At 55.3% G+C, this 16,957-nt stretch overlaps 1 long non-coding RNA gene across 1 annotated transcript; it reads right to left on the bottom strand.

The window, feature by feature from the left end:
* Positions 1-8,577: 8,577 nt before the first annotated feature.
* Positions 8,578-15,429, bottom strand: LOC109245451 (uncharacterized). The gene is made up of 3 exons (XR_002070894.2): positions 15,021-15,429; positions 12,583-13,195; positions 8,578-9,076 (listed from the first exon to the last, which is right to left on the bottom strand). It is a non-coding gene; the product is annotated as an uncharacterized LOC109245451 (long non-coding RNA).
* Positions 15,430-16,957: the final 1,528 nt, after the last annotated feature.

The following is a 16,957-nucleotide window of genomic DNA, read 5'->3' on the forward strand; positions in this document are numbered from 1 at the left end:
CTGCTGGGCCCATACTACGTGCTGTGCACACACAGGGGCGAGGGGGTGGTCCCTGCAGCTGCGCAGGAGGGAGCAGACGGCGTCGTGTAGGCCCAGCGGCTGGGCAGAGACACGTTGCACCGCGTTGACTGCTCAGAGCAATTATTCCACCCAAGTCCGTACCCGGTCTTGGACGGTGGAGCCGGGAAGGTGTGAGGGACAACAGAGTGAGCCGCTCTTTGCACAGGCCTTAAAAGTTACCATGGGGCTCTCTGAACATCCCTGAGGCATCATAAACACCTGCCATCTTCTGTGGCCACAAATTCCTAAATCTACGTTAGTACCAAATCGTGCACCGTTCCCACGCCATCGTGTCTGCAGCCGTATCTTGGTGTTAATGCTGCTCTCTTCTGGCGATACAGCTTCCCGGCTATTCATTCATTCATTTCCACGTGTGTCCACTACCTCCAGATAGTATGCAAACCACCTTCGAACACACACCTGAGAACGACCCGTGGGTCCTACCGTGTCCATCACGGGCACCGCCCGGGAACTGGGGGTAACTACAGACAGTCGGGCCTCACTCCAGACACACTGCAGCCGTCTCTATTTAGTGAGATCCCCACCCAGGTTTGAGAAGTGCTGGGCCAGGGGAGAGATCGCACACGCTAGTGCAAAGACGATTGGTGTCTGTGCCCCCACAGAACACCGGGGGAACAAGTGAGCCCCAGTTACGATGGACTCTCACACGGTCACCGTCTTAACTGAGCTCTACTAAAGCCTCGGAAGGACATTGTGACTGTGGAGGTCTGCTGTCCGCACCGATGGAAGAGAAAAACTGAGGCTTTAGAAGTAAGCAGAGTGGTTTGCGCCAGTCCACTCAGCGAGTCGGTGGGACGATGCGGACTCAAACCCGGGTTTTTGTCTGAACCTGACATGTCGTGAACTGCCGTCTGGTGATCACGTCACAGCGGTGGCTGCCGTGGTTTACAGGAGGCTCTGTCCACGTGGCTAGGTGACCCCCCCCCCTTAATACCTGCACCTGTCTGACTCGTTGGGACCTCTGGGGACCTACCCCTAAGGCACCATCTCCAGTGTCAGGCCTGACCATCTGACCTCTCTCCGCTCATGTCCTCCCAGACCCTTCCAGCCCCCGGGAACGATTGGGGCGGGGGGCGTGCTAGGGCCACAGCAATGGGTGCGACTTCACGTCCCAGCAAAGGTGAGGCTCGGGAGGGCCGAAGAGACAGAGAAAGGGAGGAGGTGTTTCAAACAGGCTTTCGTCCTCTGCAGAAAATGCGACGTATGTGACCTTGCAAAGCCAGTCTGGGCGCTCTGGATCCCCTCTGCGCTGAGTTACCCCAGGGGAAGTGGTTCAGCTCTCTGCCTACTGGGTGAAGAAAAGAATGGTCAGCATAGTGACAGCGGGGCCCTAAGTAGACAGAACTGTTTCTCAGGGAGAAGGTCCTATGGGAGACGAGAGAGAGAGAGAGAGAAAGAGAGAGAGAGACGCAGCTTGGCCCCAGAGTGGTGTCCCAACGCCAGGCGTCCCCTCCTGGATGGGCAGGAGAGACTCTGCAGCTCCAGAGCCCCGCCAGGTCAGTGGCCAGAGAAGGGTGTTCACTCAAGGGAAACAGGAGCCTGCCACACCCCGAGGGGACCCGACACCGACTGCCCCCCGGGGAAGTCCGCTGCCCTAGGGAGTGAGCCTCTGTCTGTCGGCACAGCTGGTCTCTCGAGGGCTCGCATCTGCCACGATGTCTTAGTGCCGCTGAACAAAGGAAGAGCCATACAGAGAGAGTCCTAAGTGATAGTAAATGTGCCAGGGGACTGCCCCCCCGCCCCCCCGTTCAGCTATTTAGCTGCGGGAAACCCACTAGTAGGTGAGGGTCTGTGGGACACGACCAAGTTTATTGGGTCCCTTACCGCACCCTAAGGGTGTGGGCTTTTGCATATATGTGCAAATGTTTTCTATAAAACTCATTTTTATGTGCAAGTTAAAATTTCTTTACACTGTGTCTCCATAAGGTCCCAAATTCATAACTGCACAATGTGATATAGCTCGTTGCCTCTTGCTAACCGGTCCACAAAACGTGATTCCGTGCACATGTGTCTTCTGCTGGCTCCACAGCAGCCAAATACAGAGGCCATTTTAATCCTGCTTGATATCATCCTCAAAGAACAAAATGGTCACTCCTCCTGGTGGCAAACACCAGCCCAAAGGGAAAGCCAAACCACCACATATTTCCCTTGCACGACGGCCACAGCTGCAGCTGAATGACGGTCACTGCAAGCGGTCTTGTGCGGGGAAGGTGAGCGTGATGCGGGTGCGACCCGAGTCGGAATTCCTCCCACCGACCAAACGTCGCTTCCAAGAGTACGCTTCCCTCCATATTTTAAGCAATTAGACTTTTCTTTTAAAGTATTTATTTATTTATTTATTTATTTATTTACTTTGAAAGGGGGGGAGGCTGGTGGGCGGAGAGAATCCCAAGCAGGCTCCCAGCTGTCGGCACAGATCCCGATGCGGGGTCCGTCCTGTGAACTGAGAGCTGAAATCCTGGTTTCGGCTGAGCTGAAATCAAGAGCCAGACGCCCAACCGACTGAGCCACCCAGGTGCTCCAAGTAATTCGAATTTTTAAGAATGCACATGCACTGAGTAAAATGAGAGGCATCTGAGAAAGTATATACTGGCTTCTCGGAGGAAAAGAATCAGTATACTTGGGCGTCCCCAATGATCCAGTCACACAACTCGAACCTCTCATTAACATACAAAGTCAAGACAATATTAATGGCCAAAAGCATTGCTATGGTCTCACGATCATTCCTCTGGAATTAAACCTTTTGCTAAATGCCAGCTCTCCATCCAGAAATTGAAACCACATACAACGGGCTCAAGGACATAATTTCTATTTTCATAGCTGTTGATCATCTGCTACAGGTGAGACAATTCACTGGGCTAAAAGCTAGACGTCGTCCACATCAGTCTTCTTGACTTGGAAGAAACATTCTCAGAAGTCAGAAACTAGGTAGTCGTTACTGGGCAGCTCTCCATCCCACGGACAAACTGCCCAAATACATGCAACCCAAACCAAAATGGCACCCTGGTTGGGATGCTCCCATTTTCCAGGAAGGAGATGGGAAGATCCCAGATGTCTCACGTTCCTGGTTTGCCCAAGGACTGAGCCGTGGAAGCTTCAAAATGGCCCTTGGCATTTGCACATGGACCCGTGCGCCCTTTCTGTTCCCCAGGGGCACAAACACAGCTGTGGGTGCGGTGCCCTCTGGTGGGAGGGATGTGCAATTGCAGGGTGGCGGTTGAAGCCACCCCTGCTGCTCTGGAAAGAGCCTCCTGGTCAAGCTACCTGACGTTGGGCAGGCCAAGCCCCAGGATGCGGGTATAGTTAGAACTGGTGGTGATTAAACACCAGCACAGTGTAAGATTCCTCCACCCTTCCCTGGCAATTCCCCATTAGCGTCTCAAAATCTCATGAGGAAGGGTCAGAAAGTAGCAGACGCAGATAAATTAAAAAGGTAGAATGGGGTTCCTGGGGGGCTCAGTCAGTTAAGCGTCCGACTTCAGCTCAGGTCATGATCTCACGGTTCGCGGGTTTGAGCCCCACATCGGGCTCTGTGCTGACAGCTCAGAGCCTGGAGCTGCTTCGGATTCTGTGTCTCCCTCTCTCTCTGCCCCTCCCCCATTCATGCTCTGTCTCTCTCTCAAAAATAAATAAACATTTTAAAAAAATTTTTAATAAATAAATAAATAAGAGATCCTTCAGCAAAATTAAATATCCCAAAATGACTCACGGGCCAACTCCAGGCTCGAGCACAACACCATCACTCCAGCAAGGAGGCCGTGAGCTGCATCGAGCCTCCCAGGCTGAGACGGCATCACCTGCACCAAACCGAAGAAAGAACAGGTGTCCTGCCTCAGAGAGGGGGCTGCCCCCAGGGGTCACAGGCAGGCAGAATATCCCACAAGGGGGCTGGGCTGGCCAGTGCTCCCAGGCCACGGTGCCCATTTATCATTTCCTGCACATGAGTGACGGGGGCTCTTGACCCAGCGTGAGGAGGTAGGGTCTCATTCCATGGCAGGCTTCTCACGCAGCCACGTTCACCATAATCAGGAAACATTCCCGAGCCGAGGTCTGCGGTCAGTGGACTGCTTCCACGGAGGCAGGTCAGTCCCACCCGTGCCACGTGGGTAGCAGTGAAGATGGGCACGTCCCAAAGGGGAGTCCTCGTGTGGTTAGGGAGGAGAGGACAGGAAGGCATGCCGGGCAGGCAGCCGGGGGCCCTGTGCGCGGACTGGTGTTATTTTGTCCAAAAAGAAAAATAAGGGACCACCCGGGTGGCTCAGTCGGTTAAGTGTCCGACTTCGGCTCAGGTCATGATCTCACGGTTTGTGAGTTCGAACCCCGTGTCGGTCCCTGTGTTGACGGCTCAGACCCAGGAGCCTGCTTCAGATTCTGCGTCTCCCTCTCTTTCTGCCCATCTCCCTCTCGTGCTCTCTCTCTCAAGAATAAATAAATATTAAAAAAAAATTAAAGAATAAGGTAAAATACCCAGGCAAGATTAGTGGCAGGTATATTTTTAAGGAGACTGTTATATTTTCTGCAGCTTCAAAATCATGCCCAACCACAGCACAGATCCTCAGAGCCTGGAGCCCTAAAATGAGTTCCAGAGTGCCCCTAGTGTTTGAGTCATGAGAAAACAATATTCCAGAAGGAGGCAGGGCAGTGGCCGCCTAGCCGACTATGTCGCACTTCACGCTGAGGCCACCACGTGCTGGCGGTAAACGTCAGAGGTATGAGAGGACCAGGCGGCAGGTGCATGGCAGGAGAAGCACATCATGATGAAAACACCAGAGACTGGGATGATGAAAACGGGCTGCCTGCCTTTCCTCAGAAGCAGGAACCACCCAGGAAACCTCGTGCCTGGTCGACACGGGGGCCACGCCAGGCGAATGAAACAGAATCAGATCAAGCCCTGGTTAAGACAGAATAAATAGCCTAAAAGAAGTCAGGCATCCGCACAGACAAGAGAAAGAAATGATATATAAAAACTAGAAAGAAGCGAGGAAGGTTGTTTGCAGATGACGGGACAAGATTGGTCTGAAACCCTGTTCTAGCGGAAGATGCAGGAAAGGGGCTCCAAGCGAAGGGGCACATGCGGGCCTGCCAGGCCCGCGAGGGGCCCCGGGTCTTCCGGAGCCAGTGGTGGGAGCCCCGTGGGCGGGCGCCCAGCAGGTGCCGGCGAGCAGTGAGACCAGAGAGGTCCGGGCGGCAGGAAGAGGGGCGCTGGGCCCTTGTAGACGGCTTAAGCAGGAGCGCAGCGTGAGCTGACAGCTATTTCACAGATCCCGAAGACAGAAAGGCGTCCGCACTGGATCTGATTCTCAAGCTCCTTTGTGAGACAGTGAGACGCGGTGTGTAAACTTTGCACAGAGGGGACACCTGCTGGGTGGAACCGGGCCGGGGAGGTGCGGGCAGGATGGGGTAACCGTGGAGGTCGGGGTGGGAGGGCGCACGGGCCTCCGACCCCGCTTCCTGCTCTGGGGCTGCTGTGGGTCGACCCCCGGCCCTGTCCTGCAGGGAGCCCGCTCAGCGTACCAGCAACCTCGAGTCCCTGAATGGGCCGCAAAGCCCGGTACTCGCTCTCGGGGCACAAAGTCAGCTTCCTGGCCCCCCGGCCCTCCCCCGCTCATCCCGTTCTTGCCACGTGACCCCAGCCTGGTTCTTATCTGCCCCGTCCCTGCCCACACCTGTCACGGCCGTGTCTGCAGATGTCTGGCTACCACACCTGCCTCCTTTTTCATTTCAGTGAATTGAGACACTAAGTGCCCCCCCAGGAACTCCCCCCAGGCCTCCAGTGACTTTTCCAGAAAAAAGTGGCCCCTTCAGTGGGAAGCCTTAACTGCTTCCCTGCCCGGATTCCAGGAGGTTCCCTGCTCAGGTTTCAGGAGCTGCCTGCCTTGCCTCCCCACCGCCCCCCCCCCCCGCCCCGGGGCCATTCTGTCAGCCCAGGCATTTAATTAACTAATTACAACCTGCTCACATGAGTCCCCAGAACATGGTGTTCAGAGTGCAATTTTTTCCTTCCAATGCATTTATTATGAGCCCAGAATACATCTGATAGGCTCTCCCCGAGGGGATGCAGTGATAATTGGTCCCCCCATCTGCCGAGTGGCTCTGAACCGTCGGTCGCGCACGCTGCGTCTGGGGCGCACAAGAGGGAGGGCAGGGGGGCGTCTGGGACGTGGCTGGCACTCAGTCGCGTGAGCGGCCACAGGGGACCCACCCAGGCTGTGACTGCGGGGTGGGGCAGACAAGCTCCTGTGACCTGGCTACGCTGTCTCTCCCGCCCAAGAGCAAGCCTGCAGGCCGCTGAGGGGTGGAGAGTCGGGCCCCAGCCCGAGACCGGTTCCTAATCTCGCAGCAAACAAAAACTGCCTTGGGTTGTGGGTCCCAGATCCGCTGGCCCGGAAAGCCCCCCGGTTTTGCCGGGGTCCCAGGGCAGCGCCCCTCCTCCTGGGTGGGGTGGAAAGCTGGGGGGAGCCGCACTGCCCCCCTGCATCTCTGGGTCCTGGGCTTCGAGATGACCCAGCAAGTGTGCGGGGGGGGGGGCGGGGGGGGAGGAGGCGGGGGTTTCTCAGCACAGCGACGCCAAGGAGGGGCTCCAGGGCCTGGCCTGGAGGGGCCATGAGCCAGGGAGACTCGAGTCAGCATCCCCTTGCTGTTGGGACGAACGACTGTCCCGCAGCCCCTCCCATCCGGCCTCACTGGGCTGACCTCAGGTGCCAGCAGCTCCGGGCCCCTCGGGAAACTCAGGACAGGACCTCTCTCAGTTCATCTTCCGGCTTCTGGAGGCTGCCCGTGGCCCTTGGCTTGGGCCCTTCCCCACCTCCAAAGCCGGCGAAGCCCTTCCCACGCCCCACCCCTCGGACCACCCCTTCTGCCCCCGCATCCACCTGTGAGGACCCTGGCGATGGCATCGGACCCAGCCGGCTGTTCCAGGATAATCTCCCTGTTTTAAGGCCAGCCGCTTGGCAACATGAATCCCATCTGCCTCAATTCTCCTCTGTTATGTAAACTAACATATCTGCAGGATTGGGGATCAAAACATGAACATCTCTGGGGAGCACGTCTTCTCCCACCACACACCCTAAGAAAATTTTAAGGTGGAAGCTTTTAAAATTGCAAAAGAAAAACTCTATCAGCGCCTGGCAAGAACGATGGAATTTCTCTCTCCGGCTGGTCCGAGAAATCTGTGCCTCTCCCGTCGTAGTACGTGATCCACATAGGTCCATTGTGCTGGGAAATAGAATTTGCCAAGGAAGCCACCTGGACTGGAGTCCATGCTTTGGAAGATTTTTAACTAAAAAAACTAGTTTCTTTAATAAATGCAGACTATTCCGTTTATTTCTTCTTGAGTGTGTTTTAATAGTTTGTGGCTTTCAAAAAAATTTTTAAGTTTATTTATTTATTGAGAGAGAGTATGTGCACACACGAGTGGGGGAGGGGCGGAGAGAGAGAAGAGAGAGAATCCCAAGCAGGCTTCACGCTGTCAGAGCAGAGCCCAACTCAGGGCTCGATCCCACAACCCTGGGATCATGACCTGAAGTGAAACCAACAGTCCGATGCTTAACCAACTGAGCTACTCAGGCGCCCTTTGAATTCATTCCTTTCCTCTATTGTTTGCCTGTTTCCGATTTTCACATAGTTCAAAATATATCCTAAGTTCCTCGCATGTCTTCTTTGCCTTATGGCTTATTTAAGTGTGTCACATAATTTTCAAGTAGTTGGAGGGTCTCTGAATATCTTTTTGCTATCAATTTCCACATCAATTTTATTGTGGTCAGAAAACATGTTTTGTATGATTTCAGTTCCTTTAACTTTATCATAGCTTTTTGTAGCCCAGGAGGGTTTATTGGGTGGATTTCGTGTCCAGCCGAGAACACATGTGTGTCCCTGTCACAGAGGCTGCGGGGGGTGCTGTGCTAGTCTCGGCCCTCGCCCTGGTGGGTCTTCCACCCGCTGGTGCCGCCGATTACCGATAAAGGGGTATTGAAGTCTGCGACTACAGTCATTGATTCCTTATTGCTTTTTTCAGATATATCAGTTTGTATTTCGTGTATTTTGAAGTTCTTCTATTAAGTGGGTGCTCACTTAGGATTGTAAATTGGTAAATTGACCATTTATCGTTACGTCGTCTCCCTCCTCCTCGCTCTGAAGTCTCCTTGTCTGATATCGATGTAGTGCCTGCAACGTTTCTTTATGGTCGTTTGCGTGGTACAGGAGGCTCCTGTAAACAGCACAGCTGGCTTTTTTTTCAAAATCCAATCTGATAATCTCTCTTTTTTAATGTTTGTTTATTTTTGACACAGAGAGAGAGAGAGAGAGAGACGGAGTGTGAGTGGGGGAGGGGCAGAGAGAGAGGGAGACACAGAATCTGAAGCAGCCCCAGGCTCCGAGCTGTCAGCACAGAGCCGGACGCGGGGTCGAACCCGCGAACCATGAGATCATGACCTGAGCCGAAGTCAACGCTCAACCAACTGAGCCACCCAGGCGCCCCAGATAATCTCTCTTTTTTAATTAATATGTTTAAGCCATTTGTATTTAATTCAGTTACTAACATGTTTGGATATAAGCTTACTATTTTATTGTTTTGTTTGTCCCCTATATTTTTCATTGTTTTCTTTCTCCCTTTCTGTCTTTCTTAGAATTCTTAGAATATTTTTTGCTATTCCATGTTAACGTCTCTGTTGGGTCTGGTCTACGTCACTCTGTACAGCTGTGTGACTGCGTAGTTGCTGGAGTTAATAAATCAATTTCGAAGTTCAACTTTTCACTGTCGATGTAGAGTTGAAGTTCTTCTGCAGAACCAAGAGGCTGGGCTCAGGGGGTCTATGCTCAAGGGGCCACAATCTGGGAGGCCTCATGCGTGGATCATGCTCTTCGATTACTGTCTTGAAATCGTTCACGACTGTGGACGGGGGCCTCACCTTTTCATCTTGCTCTGTGTCCCACAGTTAGTGTAACCAGTACGGAGTGTGATGAGAGGTCCAGACATTTTGGTTCTCTTCTTACAGATCTACATAAAACGTGTAATACGTAGTTTTCGAGTTGAGGGGTGATGGGTTTTTTTAAGTCTTTTTTTTTTTAAGTTTATTTATTTATTTATTTTGAGAGAGAGGGAGTGGGGAGGGGCAGAGAGAAAAAGGGAGAGAGAGAATCCCAAGCAGGCTCCACACTGTCACCGCAGAGGGCAACTAGGGGCTTGAACCGTGAGATCATGACCTGAGCCAAAGTCAAGAGTCAGACCTCAACCCACTGGGCCATCTCGGTGCCCCAGTACGTAGTTTTTAATATAACACGCTGTCTATTAAGTTAATCTAGGGGCAAAAAGAAACATCGCGTCTGGGACTGGTTTGCTGTAAACACATGCTGCTCCGTATATTTGTTTCTGACCCTTGGGGTCCTGCCCTCGATCTGCCCTCAGAAGCCGAGGCTTGTGTAGCTCCCTGTCCCCTTAAGTGGACGACACACAGCCTTGCCTTTGAGGAGCACACAGGCTAATAAGAAAAACAGTCTAAAGAGGAAACGAGTGCAGGCCATGGAGGAAAACTGACGTGCACAAATCACAGTATTTACGGGGTGCTGTCCTGGGACTTAGGAGACCCTGGAAATGTCTAGATTTTGCATAGTCAGGTTTGGTGTCACCAGCGAGATCAAGGTCAGGACCTGTGACCCACCCTGTGGCCTCCTGGCATTTCCACCAAATGTGTTTAAACTCCAGGGATCTTGCAAGAAAACCCACAGCACATAAAAGAAAATGTTGACGTTTTTATGTGTATTTACTTTGTATCTTATCCCACGTAAAATTCTACATTTTTCTATATAATGTAGATATATTAGAACATTGCTTATGGATGTGATTTATAAATAAATAGGCATAGGTTAGCCATGCTCAGTCAGAGCACTAACTCTGGGCGCAATCGAAGGCGGGGGCAGACAGTGCCTCTGAGCAAGTCCCAGAGACACGAGACTGGGGTGGGCTAGAGTCTCTCAGCACATCCTTAACAAACATGAAAGATGCATGGCCAGGAGCATCCGGGGGCTCAGTCAGTGGAGCATCCGACTCTTGATTTCAGCTCAGGTCATGATCTCAGGGTCATGGGATCAAGTCCCCTGTTGGGCTCCGTGCTGACAGCCTGCTTGGGATTCCCTCCCCCCCGCCCCTCTCTCTCATTCTCTCCCTCTGCCCCTCCCCTGCTGGCGCTCTCTCTCTCTCTCTCAAAATAAATAAATAAAACTTTTTAAAAAGATGCATAGTTAATAAATAGGTATATTTCTTTTAAAAAAGATCCCACAAGACCATACCCATATAGAGCACAGATGCCCACAGGCACACAAGGAGGCAGAGATCACAGCTTGGCCGGGATGAAGGAAGGTGCTTCTATACCGGAGGGGGAAGCACTGTCCTGGCTGGAGTCGACTGGCCCTCTGAGCTGGGGTGGCCGAGGGATCCCTGGGACTTCATGGCCTTGATGGAAGCAGCTGGTAGGTTCCCTGAGTTGTTTGGGGGAGGGGCAGAGTGGGGGGGGTGGAGGGAGGGAGTTATACCTGTTCTAACCGGCCTTTCCGGTAGTGCTGTGGGCCCCTGGGGAGGCTCAGCCCAGCAGGGGAGGCGGGGGGGGGGGGGGGGGGGGGGGGGGAGGGGGGAGACCCCTAGCAGTGCTGAAACCAGCCGAGCCCAGCAGCCCAGCAAGCATACCAGTGTGTGCTCAGACACCAGCAGAGCAGGTATATCAAAAAACCAATATCATAAAAAGATGAAGAAAAGTTCGGCTTGGACAAACTTACCAAGAATTTTGTCATCAGAAGACCTAGGAGGAATTTTTTTAACTTTTTTCATAGTTAAAGGTATGTCTTGTTCCAAAACACAGTTTGCACTTGAATTACATGTGGGAGAGAACCATGGGGGCTGTGAATGGGGGACCTAAGTGCTCACCCCCGCCCTGCAGGCGAGGCCGAGGTCACTGCCCTGCGCCCCTTGTGCGGGCCCCTTCGAGACAGGCTCCCCTCCTGTCCCACTGGATTCTCTCCCTGCGAGGGGCTTCCTCGAGGTCGAGGTCGTTGCCCCCACCAGGCATCTTGGCCGGTTCTGGCAGGGAGGCTTCAGCCAGCGGCCAGGGAGTCCCACCGCCTGCTGCCTGCCCCCCACCCCCACCCCGTGCTCCTGTGTAACCAGCCCCACCAACAGGGTTTAACCCTTGGTCCTAGTCTCCCCGATCCCCAGGCAGATTCCACCAGCTCCAGGGTGCACCCGGGATCTGCCTGGGCCACAGGGTCAATCAATCCATCGATCGAGCACGCCCACCTTTGTTAGCAGAGCCTTGTCCCCCCTTTCGCCCCCCTGCACTGCACCCCACCCCCACCCCCCTTGCCGAGCCCCCCAGGGCCTGGAAGGCGGGACTAACTGGGCCACTCCCAGGGGCACCTGGTCCCCGAAGGCAGCCTCCCTGCCCCCACCCACCTGCAGCAGGCCCTGCCGGCATTGCCTCCCTTCCTGTCTCCTCTCTCTGAGGGCCACCCGCCCCCACCTCAGGCTCCCCTCCCCTTGTACTCACAGCACTTACAGGGGCTGAGGTTGCCCTTTACCGTCTGGGAGGCCCGAGGGAGCAGAGCCCCTTGCCACCTGTCCCCAGACTTATTCCAAGAGCCACCAACAGTGTCTGGTGCACAGTGAATGCTGAATTCATAAAGAGGACAGAGGGAGGCAGGTAAGCGCAGTTGCAAATTTGGGCCAATGACCCTAATCCGGCCTGTAGATGTGTTTTATTTGGTCTCCGTTTCTCTTAAAAAAAAAAAAAAAGAAAAAAACATGTTTATGTTAAAATCAGGAGATTTCACACTGAAACCCAGATTTCCAGATCCTTGAGGAAAGTCTGCTGGCGGCCTGGCCTGCTCCCCCAGCCTGGCGGTAGCTCCCTGCACCGCTCTGGGTGGCCCTCTCCTGCCCACGCAAGTCCCTGCCCACGTCTGATGTGGGATGGGATGTGCGGAGGCCACGGGAGGCCCGACGGAACCGGTAGAGGCCGCCCCCCCCATCTTTTCTAAGAGCGAAGGCCCTGAGGAAACGCTGGGCACCTGTCTGCCCGGCTCAGGCCGCTCTCTGCCCTCGCTGGACCTCAGCCCTGCTTCCAGAGCCTCACGGCCGGGCACGCACCTTCCCCTGCACTGTTCAGACGGGGTGGAGACGGAGCCTGGGTCTCAGCCTGGATCTGAAACTTTCTCCAGCTGCGTACTTTCCACCTGGGCCCCAGCGCAGGGCCCCCATTGGGGGCCACCCCCCCCCCCCACACACACACACACACACACGTCCCGCAAGCAGGTGGACGATTCACCTGACTGTGTGTGTTAACTGAACCTTGGAGGCTGACCTGGGCGGCTCCTGGGACCGGGTGGGTACAGCCTGGCAAGTGCCAGGATCCAGGGCCACGCTCCAGGCGCCCCGCAGCGGCCCCCAGGCACACACGCTGAGCCCTCAGCCCACATGGCCTCCAGCGCCCCCCACCCCCCGCTCCCCCCACTGACCAGCCCCTCCTGTCCGGCGCAGATCCCGATGTGCTCCCTCGAGACGCTTCCTCTCAGGGCAAGTCTTTCCTGTGTTTTGAAGTCGCATGTGAGGGGACTGGTCTGCAGACGGGGGGCCTTGCTGAGCAGCCCCAGGTGAGCAGTCTTCTCCCAAGGGGAACCCGTTTGAATTCAGACCGGACCAACAGCTCTCACCTCAGTTCCTGGTGAGACACGGTTGAGGGTCCTTCTTGGGGGGCACCCGTCACTTGGGGGTTACGGGCTGGCCCTTACGCATGCTGATGCCTACTGGAAAAAGCAGTAGATTTTTTACCAAAGGGGACCCCCGGTGGCTACAAGACCTCAGATCCAATGGGCAGAGTGCCCGCACCCCAGCTGGGAGAGACGGCCCCTCTCCCCGTCGGCAGGCGCCGGTCCTGGAGCTCGGGCTGGGCACACGGCTTTCACAGAACTCACGGACAGAAACCAGGGGAAACGCCGCGTCGTCTGCCCCCTCTGCCGCTCTCCCTGTGTGTTACCGGCCATCATCCACCTGCTGCCGGGCTCCACGACAAACGGTTTCAGGATTCCAAGGTGTCATTGAGGGTGACACTCTTCATACTTGTCATTCAGGCTGCATTAGGCAAAGACAAATACAGGAAAAAGACAACTCAGAAGACGGCAACTTCTCAAAGAAGGTGCGTTCACACAGGATCCAGGAGACACCTCTGCGACACACAGCGGCTGCAGGGGCCGTGGCCGGAGGGAGGCAGGAGGCAGTGGGAGCAGCCGGGAGCAGGGCCTGAACTCAATGCCGCGGCGCCGCCACCTTCTCGTGACGGGGGCGTCGCTCACGAGGGGCCGGCCGCTCCCGCTTCGACGGCCACAAGTGACATCAGTAGGCGATGGGAACAGGAACATCACAGATCGGGCACTAAAGACGCCAGGACCAGTGTCCCTCCTTCTACCACGGACCCATCAAGACAAGTGAGCGTCTGTGTCCTTAGAGGCTCTGACCTGAAGCCCCCGGAGCCTCGTGGCTGGATATAAGTCCTTGTCCCCAGCACCTCCCCGGTCACACGGGAACGCAGCGTGGGAGGGCCTCGGAGCCCCATGGCCCAACCCTAGGGCCCTGGCCAGCCGGCCAGGACAGGGCAGAGGGAAGCAGAGCCGTTCACCCTGCTTCTGAGCAAACCCTACCTTGTTTTCTCATGTTTCTGGCAAAACAACAATGATAAATTTGTTTCATTCCAAAAACTTTCCATTTTCCTTAAGTGTTTACACAGAGCTGTTGTTGATACAAAATGTAGGTTGCTGGCTTCTGAGACCAGCTCTGAACCCAAGATATCGGATCAAGTTTCTGAGAAAGTAAGTTTTCAGTTTAGTGATAATCAATAAATTCAAGGAGAAACAAGTTATAATAATTTCAGCCTAAGAGTAGTTATTTGGGGATTTGCAAAACACCTTTCTTCCAAAAAGCTTAAAACATTTTAAGCCTGTTAACTCTGTGGTCATAATGGACAAACCAACAGGTAACTTTTGTCTCCTTCCGGGTGAAAACGGAAGCTCTGTGGTGAGGGAAGAGCACGCGCCCACGGCTCAAACCACGGCTCGGACCGTGGCTCGGACCACAGCTCGAACCACCCACTTCCCACTGAGGTGAGGACAGAAATTCCAGTAAATGGGATCTTTCCCGTTGATGCTCCCTTTCCTGGGCTCCACGGCAGACCTGCCCTCACCATTTAATTCTTGCAGCAGAAACAGGGCCGAACAGAGGCGGCCACGTCCTCTCAAACAGGTGCAGGTTCAAGGAAAAGCCTGCATCTTCAACTAAGAACCTGCGTGCCAGCCCGCTCACCCAGTGAATAAACAACACATGATGTCTGGGCACTGAGAGGCCAGCGGAAAATTAGTTCGTGGACTCTCCGTGGAAAACTGGCTGTGATTTACAGCGTGTCCAAACCTCTCACTGATGCTTTTGTACAAAACACTTGCCCCACACCCTCAGACATTCTTCAGTTGCTAGGATCTTACTGGGATGCCTGGGGGGCTCAGTCGGTTAAGCATCCGACTTCGGCTCAGGTCATGATCTCGCGATCGATGAGTTCGAGCCCCACGTCGGGCTCTGTGCTGACAGCTCGGAGCCTGGAGCCTGTTTCAGATTCTGTGTCTCCCTCTCTCTGACCCTCCCCCATTCATGCTCTGTCTCAAAAATAAATAAACGTTAAAAAAAAGGGGGGGGGGGTGCCCGGAGGGCTCAGTTGGTTGAGCGTCCGACTGCGGCTCAGGTCATGATCTGGCGGCTTGTGAGTTCGAGCCCCGCGTCGGGCTCTGTGCTGACAGCCCAGAGCCCGGAGCCTGCTTCGGATGCTGTGTCTCCTTCTCTCTCTGGCCCTCTCCCGCTCACACTCTCAAAAATAAGTAAACGTTAAAAAAAAGAAAAAGCTATAGGATCTTACCATTTGATTATGTCCCCGAAGGCAATGTGCCCTTTCATGTGACTCATGTTCCTTACGAGGAGTCACACAAATGGCCCACTTGAGGTAGCAACTTCCAGCAGCAGGTGCAGAAAAGGCTCTGCAGCCCGTGGTAGATCTGCTTGGCTGCCCGTGCGTGAACGTACTTCCAACCCGACACACAGCGGCCAGCGGCTCCCACAGTTCTAGGTCTTGCAGAACTCACAACAGCTTATTTGATCTCAGTAGTTTCTGCTGATGCACAATTCAGATTCCTCCAAGGAGGAAACTCAGCGTTTAAAGTCCCTCCCCTGGAGAAACAAAGTCTAAAAACGCCCACACGTTTGTAGTGCGTAGTGTGCCAGCCGCTGAGGAAGAGGGTGAGGGACACGTGTGTGCACACACGCTCGCATTCTCCAGCTCGGTGGGGGGAGGGGTGCTCTGCGGCTGGCACAGCCAGGTTCTGGAAACCACCCCACATTCCTGACAGGCCCGGAGCTGCCCGTGGAGCCTGCCAGGACACGGAGCCCCTAACGACCATTTTCAAGACCTAAATCCCCAAATAAAGCTCATGTTGGAGAACAGGACTCCGTGTTTAATTCACGCATGATGCCGACAAAGTCAAAGTCACGGCCTTGCTCTGTTCTGCAGGTGCAATCTGTAATTCTGTCCCGGATAATCGCCTTACAAATGCACGTCCCTGGGGACAAGTCTGTCTGAGGGAAATCACTTAATTGGAGAGATGCACGCTCTTCCCAATTAGCGACAAAAATTAAAATTCACGCCCAATCCTCATGTTTAGCCATAATTGTGGTCAGTGACATCATCACCAGACGGTCAGCAGACGGTATCAGTGAGCCTTCGTCCGCCCGTGTCCCGCACCACCGCACGCCCAGGCTGGCTCCGGGGAAGGGCCTGAGCAGGCTCGGCTCACGGGGAGGAGACAGAGGCCCAGGACCGAAGCCTGGGGAGCACCGGCGGGGATGAGCCACGGGGCCCGGATTCAGAATGTGGTGTCCAAGCCCCAGAGCTGGGACGCCCAGAATGGAGGCCGAGCTCTGTAATCAGGGAGTCGCCTCCAGGCCGGCAGGCAGAGCACTGGCCTCCCCAGCGCCTCAGGGCGCACCTGTGCAGGGGTGAGGTTGGCGGGCAGGAGGAGGGGGAGAAGGCAGGGGAGGCAGGCCGGTAGGGTGCGGGGTCCGCCGGCAGTGGTGAGGGGAGACGCGGGCGGCACGTGGGACAGGAAGCTCACCCGTGACGCTGGCACCCGGGGCAGGAGGCGTGCCCCTCAAACCTAGGCTTGGAGGTGAAGGAAGGCTGTGGGGACCGCCGTGGCCTCCTGCGTCCACGGGGACCATCGCCTGGAGAGGGCTCCGCAGACGGTGCGGGCAGGACGCGGGGCGAGGCGGGCTGCTTCGGAGAGAGTGCTGGACGCAGCCACCCCTGGTCCCTCAGACCCGTCCCACCTGGAACGCCGCCTCTCCGACGGCAAGCCGGCCACCCTCAGCGGCCTCGGGAGCAGCCCCGGAGGCCCCACTGCACAGAGAAGGGGGTGGGGGCCCCGCGGGCAGAGCAATCTGCCGCAGGTCGCGTGGGCTTGGGAAACCAGCTCCAGTCCCCGCAGTGGGCTTCCCTTCCTTCCCACCACCCGGCTAAGCAGAGAGCAGGGTGGCTGTGGACGCGGGAGGCCAGCGGGGACACCAGACGGCATCTAGGCTGCGAGGGTCTTTGTGCTCAACCCCCCTCGTTCCCACGGGGATGCCAGAGCCGGGTGCCCACCCGGGCTGAGCCCGAGTTTTCACTTATTTCCCTCTTGACAAACCCCATTGTCCAGCTAAATCAGCTGGCAAAGCCCTGGGAGAACGCCCCCAAGGCCGTCAAAGGACCCGGGTCCAGAGGCACAAAGCCCACCCTCAGCCCCCAGCCGCATGCCAGGGGCA

The sequence above is a fragment of the Panthera pardus genome, unplaced genomic scaffold, assembly GCF_024362965.1.
Source record: "Panthera pardus isolate Hobbes unplaced genomic scaffold, ASM2436296v1 HiC_scaffold_17, whole genome shotgun sequence".
Lineage (NCBI taxonomy): Eukaryota > Metazoa > Chordata > Mammalia > Carnivora > Felidae > Panthera > Panthera pardus.